Source organism: Macaca nemestrina, chromosome 7, assembly GCF_043159975.1.
Source record: "Macaca nemestrina isolate mMacNem1 chromosome 7, mMacNem.hap1, whole genome shotgun sequence".
NCBI classification, from domain to species: Eukaryota; Metazoa; Chordata; class Mammalia; order Primates; family Cercopithecidae; genus Macaca; species Macaca nemestrina.
Window position 1 is genome coordinate 119200932 of NC_092131.1, and position 22884 is coordinate 119223815.

Genomic DNA, 22884 nt, shown 5'->3' on the forward strand with positions numbered 1-22884 from the left:
CTATCTATCTATCTATCTATCTATCTATCTATCTATCTATCTATCTATCTATCTAGAGATTGATTTCAATTCAAAGTAAAGTAACAGTATATTTGGATGCACACCAAACATAAGAGTAGCCTCCTCTACCAAAGGGACTCAAAATAGAAATCTGAAAAGCACAGAAAACTACAAAGGTAAAAATAAACAACTCTATTTCTATGATACCTTCTTTTAGCATTTTGCTGTACATCCTTCCAGCCATTTTTCTATATAGGTATAGAGCGAGTTGGAAGTCTTGATCTGCAGCAAAGGACCTTATTTTAGAGGTGAAAAATATATTAGTGTTAGTGAATAGATGTAGAAGAAATTGAAATCTGTGAACTCTGAGAATTCAGGGGATGATGTATGGATCACTGACACCTCGTGGAGAAACAGACAATGGGGAGATAAACTGTGAAATGTGCCCATTGCTGGAACTTGAAGAGTGGATGAGGAGTTTGATGGAATGATATGGAGGGTCCAAATGCCACTGAATCACTCAGGCACCCTCCTCCCCCAGTGACCTTAATGACGCCCTGTTTATACAAACGATAGCACAATGAGAAAAAAGTAGATACAACTGGAGCAACCCACCCAGGAAAGTGTTCGGTAGAGTTTTGCAGAAGACAGGATAAGATCTAGAGGAGAAGAATTGGAATTATAAATACAGTGGTTAATTCTAGGCCCTACATGTGTGGGAATTTGGGCCAATTTTGCTTTTATATTTCCCAGGGGAAAAATGTCTATTTCAACTATATTTTCAAATTTATTATTATAAAGTTTTTCATAGTATTAATGTCTTCTTGAAATTTTGAAACATCATATTTATCCATGTGTCAGGATTTTTTGGTTTTTAATGTTACTTGTTTTTTATCCTTCTTGATGCTATTTGCCTAGGGTTTATCTATTTTATGAGTCATTTCAAAGAACAAGCTTTTGGTTTGACTGATTAAATCATTTCTGGGGAGGGGAAATGTTTTTCATTAATTTCAGTTTTTAGCTCATATTTTGTTCTTTCGAATTTCATTGGGTTTATTTTCCTGCATTTCCCTGCCCACTAATGAGATTTTGGATTTCCTCTTCACTGCATTGCCTGTACATTGCCTGGAGGCAGCAGAGCATATGGTTAATAAAACATACTGAGGATGAATGAGAAAACAACCTGGCTCCTGGAAGGAGAGAAACAAGGTGGAGACTTCTCACAGAAACAAGGAGAAGGTCAGAGAGACCTCTGGGAGCATCTCAACTTGGAGGTAGCTGTTTGCATGAGGACAGTGGTCATCCTGAGATGTTAGTTTCACAGAGTGGTGTTCACAAGGGAAATAAGCTAGATCGTTACAGTCTACCCTTACACCAGGAAGAGGAGAATATTTGAGGCTTATATGGCAAGGCTTTCCTGCCCCTAAACTGTCCAGAGTTGCCTTAGTATTGATTATCTTAATTATTATAAAGTTTGCTGGTAATGCTTTTGTATTAAGAGTAAAAGACAATCCTTGAGAGCTGCAAACATGAGCCCAGAGATCCAGGAGATCAAGTTAATAATTCTGGATATCAAGAGATCCATAATTACTCAATTCCAACCTGTTTTCCTTTGATGCCTTAATCAAGGTTTAGTTATAGTTAACCTACTTTCAAATGCTGACTTCTACCCTCCCTCCAAGAATCACCGTGAGCATTTCCTCCGCTCTCTAAGTTTAGGAATTCAGGACTTTCCCCCAAGAGAGGCACTGTAGAGAACAAAAATATGAGATCTCAAAGACACTTGGCCATTTCAAATAGGAAAGAAAAATTTGCATCCAAACAGGACAAATATTTCACTTACTGTGAATGTAATCATTTTTCTGACTTTGAATTCCTTTTCCCGAGGGACTAAACAACGTCTTCATTCTAACCTTTCAGCACTTGGAAGTTTTTCTCCTGCTTTAGTTTCCTGTACAACCTCCGGAAGAGTTTTCCTCGGCCCTGCTACCTGTTTCTTCCATCACTCTGTTGCTCAATGGACTGGTTTTTACATTAGTGTGTTTTGATAGCACACAATGGTTTCCTCAGTTACACAACAGACTCGGTGCCAATAAGCTTTCTTCGAGGTAATGTAAAGCATATTTGAGCACAAGAATGATTGCATTTTCGTGGCTAAAAATAAGCAGTTGCTTTTAATTTTCCATGAGAATGCTGGCTCTTAGCACAAGGGGCCACGTCCTACCTGGTGAACTCTTTATGCTAAAGTCATCACTATGTGGCTGGAAATGCGAAATTCAAGTTTTCATTATGTAACATAAAGGGAAAAGCCCACAGGCAAATCTCTCTTTAATTCCATCACATCGCTGCTCTTGCACAGTGCTTTTAAAACAGACTATAACAAACATACCTTAAGAGAGAAACAAGTCCTACCCCAGCTATTTTACATAAAAAGACTATCTTTATTTTTATAGTAATAAAAATAGCTAGGATTATCTCATTTAATCCTTATACCATCATTACGAAGTAGGTAGTATTATATTCACAAAAGGAAGTTAACCATTTCTTATTTTCCCCAGACACCACAAGCTCAGGAGGCTGCATCAGCGTTTCTTATTGGAGGCATTTTCTTTTCCTCCAGATTTTGACTGTTAAGGTAGCTTGTCACAGCAACAAACAATCAAGTCTATAAGGGCATTTATAAACCATCTGCGTCTACATTTTTTTCTTACTGTAGATGGATTTAAAAAGCCGTTTCAAGATGAAATCTTATGGGTCTTTTTCATGTCTTTTGAGGGCTGAGATATAACTTTGAAGTAGAGCCCAAACATGAAGATCATGAAGATGGCTTCTTCTCCAAACGACATGATCTTAAAAACTTGAAAAAGACAAAAAAAAAAAAAAAAAAAAAAAAAAAAAGAAGAAGAAGAAGAAAGAAAAACAAGAGAGAGAGTGAGCCAAGGTAACTTGAATCAGACAAACTTGGTTCAAAGTCATTATTCAACAAATGTAAGCTGTTATCATCTTGTCTCCATCATTCAAATATGTCCTATATAGATCATCCATTAATTTCAAATATCTAATTAACTACACCATTAAATAATATGAAGGTGATGTTTAGCAGGTCATTGGCTCAGACAAACTGCACCTCAGTCTCTAATAGAGAAGGAAAGAGAAGTAACATTTACTAACACCCACAGTATGCCTCATATTGTTGCCAGAAATTTCAAATGCATCATCTATTGATGCATGGAACCCTTTCAACATTCTTAGAAGGTAAGTGTTGTCTTAACTTTTCATTTTAGGAAAACGAAGCTGAGAGTGGTTAAGTATCTTGCTTAAGGTAACATTTATACCATGGGGAGGATCATTATAGTTGAACAGTTAAATACGTGAATTGAAGGCAATATTACAGATCCCCACTACTCAAAATGTGGTCCACTGACCAGCATCGCTGACATTACCTAGGAGCTTGTTAGAAATGCAGCACCTCAGTCCTCACCTTGTCCCTACTGAAGCAGAAGCTGCATTTTTAACGTGGATCTCCTGGTGATTTCTGCAAACATTAAGGTTTGAGTACTACTGTTATAAAAGAGACCCAAGCACCCATATCCACTACCCCTGTCATTTTACAAGTGAGAAAATACACTTAAAAAGCATAATCACTTTATGAGCAAATAAATATTAACTTTTTAAGTATAAAATATCAAAACTCATCATTTCAAGGCCACAAGACAGTTTTTTTCCCCCCAAAATTTGGTAGAATTTCCAAAATAAACAGAGCCAATAAGAACTAGCAAGTAACAAGATGAAAATATAAAGGACATGAGGCCAAGGAAGGAACCTTTATTCAGAGGTATCAGTGGCTTTTAACTGCAAACTAAAATTGGGAGTTAAAAGGGCTCTTACTGAGTTACCCAAATGATACATTAATAGTTAACACTGATTGAACGTTTAATCTGAGATGTATTACCTCATTTAATCCCCACAATGACCCTGTGAGTGAGCACTGGTATTGTTATTATTATCTGTTTTAGCAATTAGGATATCGACTGTCCTATGAAACGATTATCAAAGAACTGTCAAAATCACAGAGCTGGGAAGTTACCGAGTTGGGGCTGGAATCCCAGGCCTCCTACCCCAGGGCTGAGCTCATCACCATAGTGTTATTCTGCCTCATGACATAAGAGACATATTTAGGGAAAGCAGCCACCCAAAAGTAAGATCAGAACACAAGGGACCTGTAAGCAACTCCTGCACTGAAATAAGCCTGGGAGTGTGAATAGCAGAGGATGGAGAGCCTTGCTTCTGAAGGCCTTGGTCACACCCTCACACTGTTCAAAGCGGAAGAGACTCAGTAATTTATCATTATATAAGATACTACTTATTTCTTTAAATCTCATCTCAACCCCCAAAACTGAAAGTTAGTAGGAGAACACTTTTGGCTAATAAGAAAACAGAAAATAAAATTAAAATGGTAGATTCAGTTTCCTGCAATATCTCAGTTTTATGCAAAAATAATGGTTCTTTGAAACGCATAATAAAACTTTTAAACATCCCAGAAATATCTATAAAAACATAAATTTTACTGTTTATCTTTCCTTTTATAAAATGGTACATGTTCATTATGGAAATTTTAGAAAAAAGAAAATTGTGCAGAAAAAATGAGAAATCCTTTATACTCATGCAACTGACAGAAACCACTTAGTATGTTGTTATACTGCCTTTCACATTTATTTCTATATAGTTTTATTTTTGCATATTTTGGTTTGTAGTCATCTTACACATAAAATTTTGTACCCAATTTTTCCCTTTAACTTTATGTGTTTGGCATTTACCTCTTATTATAAACTCTGCATGACAGCTCATTTAAAAGTGAGTTAGTAATTGCTTGAGCAGACATATAGCAACTTGAGCAATTTTTATCCCATCGATGAGATTTGTAGGTTGTTTCTAATTTTTCCCCTTTGTAAAGAGTTCAGTGAACTGTTTGGCTCAAATATTTTTGATTATATATCAGCTTGTTTGGATGGATGTCATTTCAAATAATATAATTATTTGATGCATTTGCCAAATAGCTTTCTAAAATAATAATTTGGAAGCTCAGAGCACTAGGCTCTCCCAATAATTCTCTAATAAATTTATCAAAGCCACAATTTTCATCAAGATAGCTCTGCATGTAGATTCACTAATTACTGTTGTTTCCCTATCAGTGGTTCTACAGTTCAACTCGTTATGAAGATGTGATGGTTAACAAGAAACTGATTAAGTTTGTATCTGTGGATTAAATAGCAGCAAGTCTCTAGATGTTTGGTCTGAATAAAACAAGGATGCATTTCTTTTGCATTCACTGATGATATTTGTTTAGCTTGCCTTGTATGTTAAGATTTTCCTAATTCATTAGTAAGAAAGGTTTCACACATACACACACTCTTCATTATAGAAATTTGTAATAAAAATTCCAAGGAGCCCCTCCATTTCATTCATTGCTATTTTATCTAATTTTATTATAGTTTCCAGAAAAAATATTAAATTTCTTAAAATAGAGGTTAAATGAGTAACATTCTTTCAAAAGCCAGTTACTGGCAGCCCCCTAATTTTTGCCACTACTTATTTAGCCTTTGCAACTCTTTAAAAAAATACAAGGAATGCAAGTTTATTGTAAAATAACAAAAATAAGCATTAATAAATGAGTAGAAGCAATCCATAATATTATAATTCAGAAATAAATAGCTAAAATTGTATTACATAAATTCCAGATATTTTTATGAGTACCTAATTATATGTTTGATTTTTAAGTATAACCATTCTCTCTATATATTTTACAGCTTTCTTCACTTAAGAGTATGTAGTTATGAAAATATATCAATGCACATAAGTATGTTTTGTAATATAATGAGGACATAATACAATGTATAGACATCCCACTATTCATTTTATCCATTGCCTATTGTTGGACAGAAATTATGCTTTTCTTATTTACTTGTAACTTTGCGCCAAGTGGCTTTATTCCTAAATTTTTGCAACATGCTGCATTATTTTCTCAGACAAAATTCCTTGAAATATAAATACTGTGTCAGAGAGGAACCACATTTAAAAAAATCAACAACAATATTTAAATATCCATTATCTTTTAGCTGTTGAAAATTAGCAAATAGAAATAACCAAATGAAAAAATATCAAAAACAATAATAATAATTCTACCACATGCACATAACCATGTCTGGGTTAATACTTTTTTCCCCGTATCTTTTCTCTTTACCTTTATGTAAATATGTTTAATATAATTTTTCTTATATATCAATCTCTCTATACATTTCATATATATATGTATGTATATCTACCCACAAAAAAGGCATTTTTAACAGGCTTACTACATAGTGGATAATTGCTAATACTTATTGAATTAATGAATAAATGAATAAAAATAAGATAATTTTGTAGATGCTAGATTATAACCTAATATTTTTACTTAAATTATCTTTGGCAACTATTCATGTTAATAATTTTCACCCACAACATTTCAATAATGATTTAATGGAATTTATAATGTACAAATAAGCCATCTTGGAAATAACAGAAAAATTAAGACAAAGCATACCAAAGCTAAATTCACTGGAAAATTTAGAGCGCTAACTGTATTTATTGTAAAATGAAAAGGAATTAAAATAATTGAAATCAGTACTCCATAGAAGTCAGAGAATGCATAATTAAATCAATATATGAAAAAAGGAGCAAGGACTTAATAGCAACATAGACTTTAATAAATTGGAAAACCAACTAATTTAGAGTATACACATACAAAAGCTGGATCTTTGAAAAACAAAACAAAACAAAAGAAACAACTCCCCCAAATAAATAGAATAATCGGAAGAACATGACCATTCTGAGTTCTGAGTTCTAACATAAAAACCTTAATTAAACACAAATACACCTTAGGAAGGTGGCTATAACCCAAGATGCAAATGGGAATACCAAATCATAAGAGACTACCATATGGAAATCTATGCTAATAGATTTGATGATTTTGGTGAAGCATATGATTTTCAAGGGAGTTATGAACTAAAATTTATTGATGAGGAAGAAAACCTGAATAGACCAATGACTTTGAAAATTTGAAAAACCCATCATCGAACTAACTCTTAGGAAAAAAAAACAGCCAGACAGTCTCATAGGTGCAATGTTTCAACTCTTCAAAGAATGAATGATTTTTCTAATACTTAAACTCTTGCAGAGAACAGGGAATTGTCATCATTTTGTGCAGCTAACACTAGTCTCATAGAGAAATCTGACGAAGATCACCCAAAGGTAAGAACCACAGACCCATTTAGTTTATGAAGGTAAACACACAGACTCTAGATAAAATTATTTGCACTCAAACACTAAATTAGAATAATACATGATGACCAATTATATTTTATTACATGATTTTAAAGAGGATTCTACATTGTGAAATATATTAAACACTGGCTATGCATTATCATAACTATTATTTTGCAATATTCTGGAAATAACAATAGTGCTCTGATACTGAGAGATCCTAGATTTAAGTGGAAACTTTTTCTTAATTCTCTTGTCACAGAATCTTGAGATCTCACATGGAGGAGTCAAGATTATTTGAATGAGTTCTCTGGGTTCAAAAATGTCTCAACTGGGGTAAAGTTATCAGTAGCACATGTATTATAAGCTAACTTGATAATGCTTATGTTGTTTATCATATAATCTGTGTTTTGATAGTGATAAAGGAAGAATATTCATTGCACTTTATTGAGAGAGAATATTTTTGTTTCCCTTCAATAATAATTGTTCAAAAAAATTTTAGGCAAGTTTTGCTTCTTATAATGGTGAGAAAGCTTTTTTAGACTAATTGTCCCCCTCCTCACTGAGAGGTGAAGCCAGCTGGACTTCTGGGTCGGGTGGGGACTTGGAGAACTTTTCTGTCTTACAAGAGGATTGTAAAATGCACCAATCTGCACTCTGTAGCTAGGATTGTAAAATGCACCAATCAGTGCTCTGTGGCTAACTAGAGGTTTGTAAAATGTGCCAATCAGTGCTCTGTGAAAACGCGGCAATCAGCGCTCTGTGGCTAGCTAGAGGTTTGTAAAATGGACGAGTCAGCATTCTGTGAAATGGACCAATCAGCTCTCTGTAAAATGGACCAATCACTGCTCTGCAAAATGGACCAGTCAGCACTCCGTAAGATGGACCAATCAGTGCTCTGTAAAATGGACCAATCAGCGCTCTGTAAAATGGACCACTCAGCAGGACGTGGGCACGGACAAATAAGAGAATAAAAGCTGGCCACCCCAGCCACCAGCAGCAACCCACTTGGGTCTCCTTCCATGCTGTGGAAGCTTTGTTCTTTTGTTCTTCACTAAATCTTGTTGCTGCTCACTCTTTGGGTGTGTGTCACTTTTAAGAACCGTGACATTCAATGCAAAAGTCCACAGCTTCATTCTTGAAGTCAGCAAGACCAAGAACCCATGAGAAGGAACCAACTCCGGATACACCACCACAGATAAGGATTACAAACTCTGGACATAGTATTTCTTAAAAACCAATTATTTGAAGATATTGGAGCATGACAAAATGTGGAAAGAAACTGGAGAGGATTGAACTCTTGAAATAAGTGAACCCTACTCCTGGATGAGACCTTTTTAGATGACTTTTCCCCTGAGGTACTTTCCAGTTCATGTGACATCTCAAACAGTATTATTAGCATGTGGTGTCAAGAGATGAAGTTTGGTGCTGCCAGAGTGGCTGAAATTTAAAGAGGGGAATCCTAGAATGAAGAGAGCCTCAGAGAAAGTCCCCAAATTAGCTTATAGACACCCTTTAAACCTTGGCCAATCCAAATTGCACATGCACAGGGGAGACTTCAGGGGGCTCACCAACAACAGCTGCAAGGCTGAAAGAACTGTGCAGAAACTTTACTGCCTACCACAGGAGATCCAATTTGGAGTTTGTGGCCTGTCAAAAGTTGAGAGGTTTACCAAACGACTTGGGCTTTCCATACACCTGTTTAGTAAAGTGAAACACCGAAAATCCTCAAGTTACGGTGATTTGACAGTAGTTTATCTGCCAGAAAAATAACCAACACTTTATGGAGGAAGACATAGAAATCAAAATCTCTGTATCATCCACAATGTCCAATATGAATATAGATATGGAAAGAAAATATAAAGCGTAGACTCATAATCAAAAAATAGTCACCATAAGTTGACCTTAAGATCATTCAGATGTTGGAATCAGCTCACAAAAGACTGTAAAGCAGCTGTTTTAAATGTATTAAGGAATTTTGATTGGGATTAAATTGAACATATATATCAATAGTAGTGATACGGGATCTTTGGGTGTCATTTTTATGGCCGAAAACCTTTGTAGCCGGTGGTGCCTTTGCCTGAGTTTTGCTCAGGCCCACTGGGTTCGTTTTGCCCACAGCCTGGGAGGCTGTGCTTGGCTCATGCTACCGACCTGGGTGCTATGCCTATCAAGGGCAAGTCAGGCATGAAATGGTGAGAGATGTGTAAGTGAGCATGGGGTCCGGCCACTGCCCTCAGTCAGATATACTGGCTGCTGCAGTGGGGCGGGCAGCTCCAGGTGCCAGCGCAGGCACCAGCTCTCTGCAAGGCTGTGGCCAGACCAGGTGCACCACAAGCAGCTTCCATGGCTGGCCCAGGGGAACACAGTGGCACCCAGAAGCTTGAAGATGCCAGGAATTGCAAGGCCCCAAAGAGGGAGTCATGGCCCTGGCACAGGGAGCTCCCAGGTATGAGCTCCCCAAAGGGCCACAGCTCTTATCTCCTCTTCACCTTCAACGTGGCAAGCAAGGGGCATGTTTCAGCCCTGTTGGTGTTACAGCTCTTTTGGCTCTGCCACTCGATGGGTCCTGAGTTCTTCTCCTGCAACCAGGAAGAATGAGGTATGCAGACAAGTGGGGGAGGTGAGCAGGATGAAGAGGAGCTTTACTGAGCAATAGAACAGTTTAGTCTCCTGCAAGGGGCAGCTCCTTTCCACAACCAGGGTGTCCCAACGAGTGTTTAGCTCCTAGAAGAGGAGACCCATGAGTGGGTTGCTGCTTTCCCTAGTCAGGTCATCCCATCATGTCTGCACCTCTCAGCAGAGAGGGGGTCCTGGAGTGGGTTGCTCCTCTCTGCAGGCAGGTCATTCCATAATCTCTGTAGCTCTCAGCAGAGAGGAGGCCCGGGGGTGGGTAGCTGCTTTCTGCAGCAGGTCATCCTGACATCTGCCCAGCTCTGGTTGAGCCTAGGGCTTTGATGGGCCTAAGAGGGGAGGAAGTACACACCAATTGGTCCATGGGTGGCCATGAGTGGGCCCAGAAAAGGCACCACAAGTTCCCACTCCAGTCCACGGGACTGGCAGCCTGGCCCCAAACCTTCATGTCCTCCCTGGCCTGAGGGGGGCTTCTCTGGGGACTTGCCCCCTTCTGCCCAGGAGCCTGTCTGCCTCTCGCTGCTGTTCATGGTGCCTAGGCTGTTCATGCCAAGAGGTGCCTGCAGGCCAGCGCTAAGTTGCCCTCAGTCCCCCCTTGACTTTCCTCCCATGCTCATCAGATCCCAAAGTCCAGAGGGGGTGAGGAAGCAGGGGACTGGTGTGTCAGCACTGTCCTGAGCATGCACACACCTGGCCAGGCCGTGACAGCACCCAGGCTCAGCCCAGCCTTTGCTCTAAAAACAGAGCAATCACTGACAGCAGGAAGAAGCCAGGCAGTGGAAGCAGGTACTTGCAAGCCTGTGAGGATAGGGGAGGCCTTCATGGGCCCCCAAAGTGTGGGAATGCCTGGGTCCACAGCCACAGTTTGGGTGGCTGCAGCTGTGACCAGGAGGGTAGGGCTCCTGCCTGCTACCAGGCCCCAAGAGCACAGCGATGTCCAGGTCCACAGCCGTGGCTTGGGTGGCTGCAGCAGCACCCTGAGAGCTTCCACCCCAAGTCAGAAAGGGCAGAGATCATGCTTGTCCCTGGCTCCTGCTTGTCCCTGGCTCCTGCCTGCTCCACAGAGTGTGCAGTCCTGGCTGTACCTCCCTGCTGCAGTCAGCATGATGGCAGTGGCCACTCCAGGTGGCCCACCACTGCCATCATTTCACATCTTTAAATATGGCAAATATTTCAATTTATTTACGTATGAGCTCATGGCTTTCAATAGAGACATATAGAAATATATTTATATATACATACCAACAACATACATGCATATGTATGTATACATTATTAAGCTCTGTCCATTGAAAAGGCCTAGAAGCAATGACATATGAGAAGCAATGGGCATAGCTAGCACTAAACCTTGGTTTTTAAATTTTATTCTCTATGATAAGGGGCTAGTTTGAGAAGCGGTTGATTCCAGATCTGGGCAAGAAAATTTCATAATGAGCCTAAAATATGATATTGTGACAAAAAGCAAAGAACTGCTCAAAGTATTGTGAGGACATTTAAAAAAGACATAGCAACTAGCTTGAAGGAGTCCTACTTCCCAAGTCTGGCAATTCGAGAATCAAAACAAAGAATGATAATAATGTATTACAACTCATTCAATTAAATAAGAATCCATGATTACACACACACACACACACACACAGAGAGAGAGAGAGAGAGAGAGAGAGAGAGAGAGAGAGAGAGAGAGATAATGAGAGAGACGGTTGGAGAATAACCTGCTGCAGTGGAAACAATGAAAGGAAGAGTTGTCTCTGCAGAGGAGACAGGCTGGGAAGAGGCATGGAGGAGCTTCCTGGGCTGATGGAAGTGTCTATATATTGAATATAGAATAAGGACTGATAAATATAGAAGGAATGATGTCAGAAAATCATCAATGATGCAAAGCATTATAGATGAAAACATGATAATGAACAGAATAGTTACAAAGACATTTCTTATTTATCACAAAGGGAAAATTAGTAACTTTACAGTGGAGAAATCTGGAAGATATCCGTTAACAGCATCAATATTGGGACAAGCCACAATGTGTATCTCCTGATATGATATACCAGTGAAGACACAACATAATTTCCATAATATTCCTGTCAAAAATAAATAATGTGAATCCAATCATGATAAAACATCAGACAAACCCAAACGGAGAGATATTTATAAAATAAATGATCTGTGCTCTTAAAAAACAAAAGGTCACTCATTAAAGCATTCAAAAATATAAATTGGGGAAAAGACACCCTATTCAATAATGGTGCTGGGAAAATTGGCTAGTCACATGCAGAAGAACAGAAGAATTAAACTGGATCCTTATCTCTTACCATATACGAAATTTAATTTAAGATGGATTAAAGACTTTAAGACCTGAAACCATAAAAATTCTAGAAGAAAACCTAGGAAAAACCATCCCAGACATTGGCCTAGGCAAAGAATTTATGACTAAGATCCCAAAAGCAAATGCAACAAAAATAAAAATAAATAAATGGGATTTAATTAACCTAAAAAGCTTCTGCACAAAAAAAGAAATAATCATTAGAGTAAACAGACAACTACAGAATGAGAGAAAATATTTGCAAATTATGCATCTGACAAAGGACTAATATCCAGAATCGACAAGGAACTCAAATAGATAAGCAAGAAAAAACAAATCCCATTAAAAAGTGGGTAAAGGATATAAATAGACAGTTATCAAAAGAAGACATACAAATGGCCAACAAACATGAAAAAATGTTCAACATCACTAATCATCAGGGAAATGCACATTAAAGTCATAATGAAATACCACCGTACCCCAGCCAAAATGGTCATTAATGAAATGTCAAGAAACAACTGATGTTTGTGTGGATGTGGTGAAAAAAGAATGCTTATACATTGCTGGTGGGAATGTAAATTGGTACAACCTCTACAGAAAACAGTATGGAGATTTCTCAAATAACTAAAATTAGATCTACCATTCAATCCAGCAATCCTGCTTCTAGGTATCTACCCAAAGGAAAAGAATTCATTATATAAAAGAGATACCTGCATGTATATGTTTATTGCAGAACAATTCACAAATGCAAAGATATGGAATCAACCCAAGTGTCCATCAACTGATGAGTGGATAAAGAAAATGTGGTATATGTATACTGTGGAATACCACTCAGCTATAAAAAAGAATGAAATAATGTCTTCTGCAGCAACATGAATGAAACGGAAGGCCATTGTTCCAAGTGAAGCAACTCAGGAATAGAAAACCAAATACTGCATGTTCTCACTTATAAGTGGAAGTTAAGCTATAGGTACACAAAGGCATACAGAGTGGCATAATGGTACTTATGTCACTCTGGCATGCCATACTTCTGAGTCTTGGAGACTCAGAAGGAGGAAGGGTGGGAGTGGGATGAGGGACGAAAAACTACCTATTGAGTGCCATGTACATTACTTGAGCTATGGGTGCACTAAAATCCTAGACTTCACCACTATATGATTGATCCCTGTAACCAAAAACCTCCTGTTTTCTTAAAATGATTGAAATTTAAAAAATGAAAAGAAAATGCCACCCATGAAAGACAAAGATTGAGGAAATTTCCAGATGAGAGAAGACACACGCAAGACATGACAAGTAAATGCAATTTGTGACCTTGGATAAGATCCTGGATTTGGAAAATAAAAAAGCTATAAAGGACATTATTGAAACAATTGATCAAATCACCCTGTGGACTTTGTATTAGAAAATGATGTTATATCATTATTAAATTTCTTGGTTTTAATAAATGTTCTCTAGTAAATTATTGTTCTTAAGAGTTACCAAAATTTAACCAATTTACTAATGGTTTCAAAGAATAGTAAATTGATGAAAATCAATAGTTTAAGTTTTAAAGGGTGTACATTTAAATGTAAGGGTGTACACTCTTACATTTAAAGGGTGTACATGAATGTGTTGCACTATTTTTTGCAACTTTCCTGTAACTTTCAAATTTACCAAATTAAAATGTTATAAAATTTAGCACAAAGACTGTGGGCAACTGGAGTTTTTAAATAAAGTTAAATATATACCTACTCTATGACCCAGGATTTCCACCCTTAGATATTTACCTAAAAGAAATGAAAACATGTTCATGGTTTTGAACATATTTTCAAATAATGACAACAGGCATCCTAAAGAGTTGTCCAGAAATATTTGCTGCAGCTATATTTATAATAATCAAAAATTTGTAAACAACACAAATGTTCACCCACAGAAGAATGAATTAAAAAATTTGATATAGTTACACAATAGAACACTACTTGGCAATAAAAAGGAAGGAGCTGATATGTGAGACAATCTGGTTGAATCTCAGAAACAGTATATTTAAAAAATAAGCCAAAACCAAAAATGACATACCATATGATTCCATTTACATGAAATAGTAAAACAGGCAAAATTAATCTGTAGTGGTAGACATTAGAACAGTGGTTGCCTATGTGTGGAAGAACCTTCTGGCATGATACAAATGTTCTATTTTTTTTATTGTGGTGCTCACACGAATATATGTAACTCATAGAACTATATAATTAATATCTGTGCATTTCGATAGGTATAAATGATACCTCAGTTTTAGAAAGTAATCTAGAAGTGTAGCATTTTCCATATTCAGGAAATACAGCAGATAATGACAACAGACGTCCTAAATTCATTGCATATTCTTAAGATATTACCAGACAAGTCTAGTCTCTGAATTTTTTACTTACATCAAGATTTCAGAGTTTCTAATTCCCAAGATTGAAGATGATCCCCTGAGCACTAATAGGAAAGAGAAAGGAACAATTATAGTAATTTGACATGATTGCTGGAAACTAACACAAAATCCATTGAAAACTTGTTAACAACAGTGACAATTAAGGAAGCCAGTTACAAAATGACATTTTAAGAAAGTATATAAAATAGAAGCTATCAAGATATGAGGGAAAAATATAAATATACCAAAATATAAAATATTTAGCAATAAATTTAAAGGAAATATATAGAACATATTTGAAAAAAACTATTAAACTCTATTAACAGACATAAAAGAATAGAGAAACAACGTTCCTAGATAAAAAGAATCACTATGGTAAGAACACCAATTCTCCCTAAATTAACATAGCAAATACCTTCTTAATCAAGCTATCAATGTGATTGTTCTTTGACCTTCCTAATCAAGCTATCAATGTGATTGTTCTTTGACGTTCCTACAATTATTATCTGTATCAATAAAGGTACAATGAACCTGTTACCAGACTATTATAGACCAATAGAAGAAAATAGAAATCCCAGAAACAGTTCTAACTGGATATTTGGATTCAGAATATGATAATTTTACTCTTTCAAAAAGTGCAAAGTGGATAAAGGATAGGGCTTCCCAGCATATATTGTTGGAACAACTGGCTATTTAAGAAGAAAATAATAAATTGAGATTCCTACAGTCTACCCTGCCATAAAATAAATTCCAGAATGGCTGAAAGTAAAAGATAAAGGTATAAAAGCATCAAAAGAATAGTTACACAATTTTATACAAAATTGAATATTTATACAATTTTAGACTATAGCAAAAACCATATCAAAAACAGAAATAATGTTTTCTGACATAACTGAACATTGATAGATTTAAATATATAAAAATTATATTTCCATAGTTTTAAAAATATAATTAAGTGCAAAAAACAAACAAACTGTAAACAATTTGCGGCATCTATACTAGACAAAGTACATTAATGTTTTTAATGTATAAACATATTTTCCAAACCAAAGAGATTCACGCATCTCGAACCTGGTTTCTCAACCCGGACACTATTGACACTTTGGGCCAGATAATTATTTGGTTTGTGGGGCTATCCTGTGCATTTTAGCAGCATCCTTGGCTTCTATTTGCTAGCTGCCAGGAGCATCCTTTCATCGTGGTGAGCAAAAATATCTCCAGACGTTGCCAAATGTCCCCCAAGAAGACAAAATCACGCCTAATTGAGAACCAGTGGTCTAGATGGAAACATTCATAATTGTTCTCTGCAAGGTGGGACTGGCCTGGGGGAGGTAGATTTGAAAAATGGATACCTCAATCTGTCTTCTAAGTTTCTATCCTTACAATTCTGTGGGTGTTAATGTAGTTCCATTAATTGTAATAACTAAGATTTAATTGGTTCTTGCCCCTCTCATTCAGACAAGGCCTCTGCCCTCTGCAAACATCTTCCCAGGATTATGGGAAGTGCCCGAGATGTAGTCACGAGTGTACCCCAGTCAGTTGGCTTCTGTAGAACTCTGCCACCGCGCCTGCCTCCACTTTTGTGGTTCATTCCCAACTCCCATGGAAGTTGGAGCGCTTTCATGGAACCCTGCAGTTCTTTCCAACATGCAGCAGACACCAACCACAGTCACCTGCAACCACACATCAGCAAAGCCCCACAGCCCCGAATCTCCACTGAGGTTTGTAATGAAGTGGGACTTCAAGTTTAAGTCTTTCTCCGAGGCTATTACAGCCTGCCAGTAGGGGCTGTCCGTCTGCACTGCTCAAACCTTTATGCTCTATAACTGTTTTCAGTGTAAGGTTCTTTACGCTTTGTTAGTAATCTCTTGCTCTCCGGAGCCCAGAGAGTGACAGATTCTTGACAGACTCCTGTTCACCCCTTGTTGCCTCTCCCCTGTGCTGAGAGGGCTTCTCATTGGCTCAGGTGCATCCCCTGTGCTGCTTCTCCCCTCAGGATGCCCTCTTCATCTAGAGGTTTCTCCAAGGAACCTGCCCACCTCACTCACCTGACAAGCTAAGAACTGTCTGAACTGTCTTTAAATTCAAGCCAGGAGCCTAGAAGTAGTCCTAGAAAAAAACAAAACAAAACAAAACAAAACAAAAAACAACTGGAAAAAAAATACATGGAGATGTTAACAGGAGGGCTCCTTGGAGAGATGGTTAATTTCGGGGCTGGCCTGGGAAGGATGAGATGAGGCTGAAGCACCTTGCTGTGCCAGAACGTCAGGACATGCTCTAAAAGTGATGAGGCCAGGGCCTGATGGAAGAGGCTTCCGACGACCAAACCTGCCAAGGTTTGAGCACCAAAAAAACAGCAATAGTGATTCTATAATCCATGAGAATAAAAGAATCAGAGTCCATGATGACATAAGTAAGTAAATAAAGAGAAATAAATAGAAAGCTCCTTTTTACAGTAGAATTTCAACTAATAAATATCCAAGAGATGACGGGGAAAATATTGAAGTGGTTTATCGCATAGATGAGACCACGGACTTTTTCTTCTTTTTTCTGATCACCCTTTCTAATTATTTTTATTTTTTGCAATGAATAATTGCTTGTATAATAAAAATGCAAAAAGTCACCTGCAGTAGATCACCTGTGAAGATATATTCTTATTGTATCTCTCGTGAGCGACATTTGTCTCCTACTTTTATGCTAATGAATTTTTGATAGGCCCTGTCTTGCATTTCTTTTTCCTGTTTACGTATTTTAGAAAAAGGACAGGACAGGTGCTTCCCAGCAGGGCCACCCTGCACAAAGGCACCCAGCAGGCCGCAGAGTAAGGCTGAAAGTTAACCCCTGATCTTTGTGTTAAGCTATGATGACTGGTGCAGGGTTGCATCTGCCCATAAGGCCACCGTTTTCTAACTCACACATGATTCTGTCCTAGCTGCTGTGTCCTTCAAAACAGTCTGTGTGGGTTTACCTGGTTGCTGCTAGAATTCTCCTTTTTGGTCTCAAAGTCAAAGCCTGGTGGCATGAACAGCATTGCCTGTTCAGCCATGCGTCGCTAAAGGTGTGAGGAGGTTGAGATCAAGAGCAGTCTAGTTAGGAAGTGTCATCTCTTCAAGTTTTCTCCCCTGGGTATGTTGAACATAGAGGGCATAAGGTCACCTTCCTCGTCTGGTTTTCTCGTTCTCTATTCCAAATACATGGTGTGACTGTGGCCAGATTCTTGTCGCTCTTGGGGGTGGGTGGAAGGATGTCCAGTTGCTTTAGGAAACTGTTCTTCCATTACTGAGAAGCCAGGCCAGCTCACAATTTAAACTTTCTGTTTCATGAAGATTGCTTGTTCCTTCAGAAGTCCCTGACAAATGTTGGTCCCTGCTGACAATGAGGTAGCTCTGCGTCTCTTCCCAGAACCACTCTGACAGGTAACCCTTGCCTCTCTCTAATTCAGAGATGTTGGTGAAATACTCCTCTGGTCCGTTTACTCTGGATCACTTTCTAGGAAAGAAAAGTGATGAGTCAGTTCTTGACAGTGTGCCTTCATTGTGATCCCCCTACATTCTGGAAAACAGCAATGCCTCAAGGCTGATTGTCAATGCTACTACAGGCTTTTTCTCTATTTGGGGTTTCTATTGATTCTTTCCATCATTATCTTTTCTAAAAGGGCAGTGTAAAAAAGGGAATAGTTGCACAGAGGGGTACTTTGAGAAGAATTCGACTTTAGGTGTGTGCTTCTAGAAGACACTGGTGGAGAAACTACTTCTGTGGGAGTGGCCTCTAGGGTGCGAACTCAAGGAGTCAACAGCACCTACATAAAGCAAGACACCAGTCATGTGCCACCGCACTGCCACCAGGAGACAGGGCCTGCTTGTGTTGATCCCTGGTGACATGACTGGAAACAAAACAAACAAACAACCTTAAAGTAGGTAAAGATCTTGATGGTGGCAAATGGTGCCAATCCAAGAAGAAACCTGATTCCTAATGTCAAATGGATACCCTGACCCTACCATCTGAGGGTCATTGTCTTTCCCAGTTGAACAAAACTACAATCCTTAACTCCAGTATTGATGATTTTCTTCTATTCTAGGCCCTGAGCTCCTTTTGGGTCAACTGCAGCTGCAACTCTACAGCGACAATAAGGATGTGTTTGAGGTGCTGAGGGAGGAGGAGGATGGAGTGACAAGGTGACAACATTCAGCCAGGCGCCCCCAAAACATGGAGGCAAGAGAAAGAGAATGTGTCCAAGTGCAAGGTCTGCAGGTGGTGCAGGGCAGCTACCAGCAGGGCCCATTTTTATGGGATTGTGAAAGGTGATTCTGGAAAGGCAGGCAGCAGCTACAACATGAAAGGTCTTTGGACTATGTCTGTATATGATAAGAAGTCAAAGAAGTATCTTTAAAACAAGAGGAGCAAAGAGAGCTCATCCTGATAACAGATGGAGGGTTAGGCTTGCCTAAGTTTACAGAAGTAGGCAATGACAAGGCTAAGAGAGAACTCAGCTCATTGTAATTCAATATTGCTTATCTTTCTCTTGTGCTTTGCAGTATGTGTGTGTGTGTGTGTGTGTGTGTGTGTAGGGAGGAAGGGTGAGATTGGCAAAAGTTGAGCCAGATTATACTCATTAATTAGTTCAACACCCATTTTGCTGAGAGCATACCGTGCCCACAGTGCTGAGTTGAGCAGACTTAAGAGGTGATATGAAAAGAGCAAAAGTGTTTAAAAATCTGGGAAAGGATATCCATCCCTGGTGCATTGGTTTTGATTATTCCTCAGCTATATAAACATCCAAAGAGATGACCTCATATATTCCACAGGCATGACCAAAGATTATGGCACAGATGTTCTGAAATAAACAATGTTAGTGCAAGCACATAGCTGCACAGTCCCGTAATGGTCCCGAGAAGAGCTTAGACCATTTTTTTAAAAAAAACATAAACCACAAGTTAAGGCTAAATCAGAAAGAAAATAGAAACCTTTCTTCATCTGCTCTGTTCTTGGTTTCATGTTTTATAGATGGCCTGGGAAGCCCTCTGCACGCCTTTCTCAACTAAGGAATTTGTGGAAGTAGAATTTCTTCTGTTGACAGGATTCTGCTGAGAACTGAATTTTCTGCTGTTTTCATTACTCTTTTCTAAATGTTTCACAGTTCTGTTTTTTTTTTTACAGCCAGATTTCCATTTGATACTGGTTGTGGTTACACTAAAAGTAACATCTATGGCCAAATGGCTGGAAATTTTACATTTTTGACGCCCAGATTTTTCCTGTACTTCACAGAGGGCAAGAGTTATACTCTATTTTTCCCAGTGTCCCACAGTGCCCAGCACAGATGACCATACATAATAAATGCTTTATTCTCAGCACTGCTGTATGCCTCTTTGGAACAGGATGCCCAAGGTGATGACTGCAGAAATGGATGGATTGGAGCAGGACTTGCCAAGACAGGTACGACCCCAGCGTGGACTTGTTTCATTCTGAGGTAAAATCAGGAAGGGAGTCTCGATTAATCACATTCTGTCATCTAGGCTAGTGGGGACTCAGAATCATATTTAAATTACTTAGATAAAAAATTGTACTAGAGAGCAAATTCATACCTCTAAAAGTTAAGAATGTAGTTGCCACTGTGACCTGCTGGTATAAGCTGAGATCAGCATAACCTTCTCACTAGTTGAGACATTAGTTCATAAAAAGCTTTATTCATGCAAGGAAAATGTTCTTAAAAATATTTAATGTAATTCACATAATTCATAAGGAACTACAATTACAAAATCTTTTTATTAGTTATTTTATATTCTGCAAAGGTACAATTTTGGAATATTATAATAGTTTCCCAGAACTGCCTCAGGGGGAAGTATTTTTATTACCTAGCAAAGAAACCTGATTTTAGACCAGGGTATTTCTACAGAACATTTTAATGTAACTATTTTTCAATAGCTACATAAAATTATATTCATTTATATCATAACAAAGCTATACAAAGACCATAAAAATAGAAGTACTGATTCCAAAAAATTTACTACTAAAATTTTGCAGATGTCACTCAATCTCAATTTACTATTATCTCCGTCTCCTTGTCACAGGGGCATGATCAACCATGTCACAGTGATGAAGAAAGTGGAACTCAGGGATGTTAAATTACTTGCCCAAGGAAACATGTACTAGGTGGGAAAATCTAGATAAAAAACCATGATTGAAAACCTGTAACTCATCGAAAATTGAAGTACAAAAAATGTATATTCACTAATGAGAAGGAAACTGAGACATTTAGTAAAAAATTATATTCTTCTCTCCACTATCTCTCTTTTCTTCCCCAGGCACCCCAATCCCAACCTAGTTTTGAGACTAGCTCTTTTTCTGCATGAATTATCTTTAGATTCAAGAAAAGAGATTTTATTTCCAGTAGTGGCAGAGTGGCTTCCATTTGACAAAGCCTCCTAAAGATAACAGTTTTACTCTCTGGAAAAGATTGAAGAAGAACTTCTTGAGGGTACCGGAAAGATACTTGAACCAGGTAGAAACCGTTAGAGAGTGGATGCTCTTACTGCTCTTTGCCTGCGAGCAGACTCCAGTCAGCATCACGTGAAGCCGCTAAGACTCAGATGGAAACTCACAATCTTATAATAGAATCTCTCCATCTTCATGGCTGGAAGAACCAGAAGGAAGAGGATCACTGCAGATCAAAGATATTCTAAAATAGAGAGAGCCAGAGAAAAGGAGTCACTTTTTTTTTGTATATTCCCTTGAACTATATACACAGGATAGCTCCAATAAGCCCAAATGAGAGTAGAATTACAAAACAGAGATTTTAACTACCTCCCACCCAGGGGAGCATAAGTTTGGAGATTGAGTTCAGACAAATTAAATGCCTGTTAAAACAAACAAAGCAAAAGTCAAAGCTCCTTAGAGGAATATAAAAGGATATACCATCTCTAAAATGTATCATTCATAATGTTCAGTATACTATACACAATTACTAGACATACAAAGGAAGAGTAATATGTGACCCATACTGCAGAGACAACATTGTCAGTAGGAACTGATCTGAGGTGAGCCAGATGTTGAAATTATCAGATTTTTTTGTTTTTGAGACACAGTCTCACTCTTTCCCCTGGGCTGGGGTGCAGTAGTGCGATCATAGCTCACTGCAGCCTCGACCTCCTGGGCTCAAGCCATACTCCCACCTCAGCACATCGAATAGGTGAGACTAGAGGCATGCACCACCACACCCAGCTAATTTTTATAGTTTTGTAGAGATGGGGTTGTGCCAAATCAGACAAACATTTTAAAGTAGCCATGATAACTATATTCAAGGATATAAAGGAAAATATGTTTATAATAAATTAATAAATAATTCAACAAATAAATAGAAATTATTTAAAATATAGAGGAGACTCAGATCTTGCTACATGGAAAAATAAAACTTTCCAGCCTTCACAAAACCTAGGTTGAGTGAAGTAGTTGGGATAAGAAAGGGAGATCATGGAGAGAAGTAATGTTTAAATATATGCAGAAGTAATTTTTAAATCAATAAATAAAGTAGAGAGCAGTCTGCCTTGAAGAGATTTTTGGACATAGCCTTTGTCTGATGGACTGAACTGCAATAGGATTCATAAGAAATCCACATGTTTGAAAAAGAGTATTATACCACCGTAAGCATTGACTATTTGGACTAAGAGGGACACAGATGTTCACAACAGGCAGAAAGCCCAGGCAGAGAAAGCGGCTCAGCTGCAAAAACAGGCCTTTTCTTATGGAAAAAGAATGAATCAGAGGGAGAAACCGAGAGCTAACAGAGCAGAAAATATGATCCCAGGGAAGATGACCAACTTTTAATAAAGATACCGGAAAATGAAGCCGGCCGGTTTTCAGAAATGCTATGCATCAGTGATTGCGATGTGCCTCCTGTTTTTCTCTTTTTAAATGGCAATGTCTATTGCTGTTTTCCTTCCTGCCTCATCACTGCATATTGAGTTTTCAGGTGAGCAGAAAAGAAATGTATCTGTATAGCTTACAGGGCTATAGGTTGAGGTAAGTCGTATTCAAGAAACTTTATCCTCATCTAAGCTAATTTGGATGCCAAGATCCTAGATTTCAAGTCTAAGCCAGATATCATAATGGGATGAGACTGTGAGGGTCCTGGGAAGTGGAAGAGATGTGACAGGTAGAAGAGACATGAATCATTAGGGTGGAATGTAGCAAACCGATGTTTTGATGGTCTCAAGTGACCTTGACTTCTTCAACTGCACGCTTTGATAGTCTCACATTGACTCTGGGC

General features: G+C 38.1%; 1 long non-coding RNA gene across 7 annotated transcripts in view; it reads right to left on the reverse strand.

The window, feature by feature from the left end:
- The window catches only part of LOC112428728 (uncharacterized), a 74684-nt gene that overhangs the window by 27111 nt on the left and 24689 nt on the right, over nucleotides 1-22884 (reverse strand). For 3 of the 7 annotated variants that reach the window (XR_011626257.1, XR_011626255.1, XR_011626252.1), the window contains exons 3-6: nucleotides 21101-21297; nucleotides 19949-20083; nucleotides 17590-18110; nucleotides 14635-14686 (exon numbers count right to left, since the gene is read on the reverse strand). This is a non-coding gene — a long non-coding RNA (uncharacterized lncRNA). Of the gene's footprint in view, nucleotides 1-2484; nucleotides 2858-14634; nucleotides 14687-17589; nucleotides 18111-19948; nucleotides 20084-21100; nucleotides 21298-22884 lie in introns of those variants that run through there. The other 4 variants (XR_011626256.1, XR_011626254.1, XR_011626253.1 and 1 more) reach the window with 4 other exon arrangements.